This window comes from Nelumbo nucifera, chromosome 5, assembly GCF_055504915.1.
Source record: "Nelumbo nucifera cultivar China Antique chromosome 5, China Antique-T2T, whole genome shotgun sequence".
Lineage (NCBI taxonomy): Eukaryota > Viridiplantae > Streptophyta > Magnoliopsida > Proteales > Nelumbonaceae > Nelumbo > Nelumbo nucifera.
In genome coordinates this window covers 33,997,110-33,997,830 of record NC_142653.1, presented here as the reverse complement: position 1 = coordinate 33,997,830, position 721 = coordinate 33,997,110, and positions in this window count along the sequence as shown.

The window sequence follows — 721 nt, the reverse complement described above, 5'->3', positions numbered from 1 at the left end:
GCTGGGCTAGGTTTATGGTTAATCCAAGTTCAATCCTAACTTTTGAGCCTAAGGCCCGAGCCCTCGAGGTCAAGTCTGATCTTTTTAACACAGTCTAATTCGTATTTTAATTTGATGCAATCGAGTTGGTCAATGAATTTATACAAAAATTATACATGTATTTATGCATATAGGTATATGTACAGGGGTAATCATTCTTGGCCCGGCCCAGCTTGTAAATTTTCGAGCTTGGGCCCAAATTTTTTTGTACAGCTTGGCTCGGGCCCAGGCCGGCATCAAGCCTGAAAATTTTAGTCTTATTCCAAATCCCACATTGCCCAAAAATGAGAATGAAGGCCTTGCCTTCTAGTAACCAAAGCCAAATCAAGTCTAATAATTAAATGATGCTCATGCCTTGTTTTTTGTGCCATAGGCGTAAAGCCTAACTAAGCCTAGTTTAACTTTGGCTTGTGTAATTTTTTTATGTATTACATTTACATATTATTTAATTTAAATTTTAAATAAATTAAATTCTATTATTTGATGTCATGGGCTTAAAGTCTTTCCTTGTTAGGCTTGGAAAGCCTGTAAACCCGAACCAACCCCGTGTAGGACTGGGCTTGAGGGCTTGCAATCTAGGCCCGAGGTGTGGGCCAGGCTGGGCCTGAACCTAGCTTAAAGTCCTTATCATTGGTGCTAAGCCCGATCCAGCCCATGATCAGCCCTATATACGTATATTTAT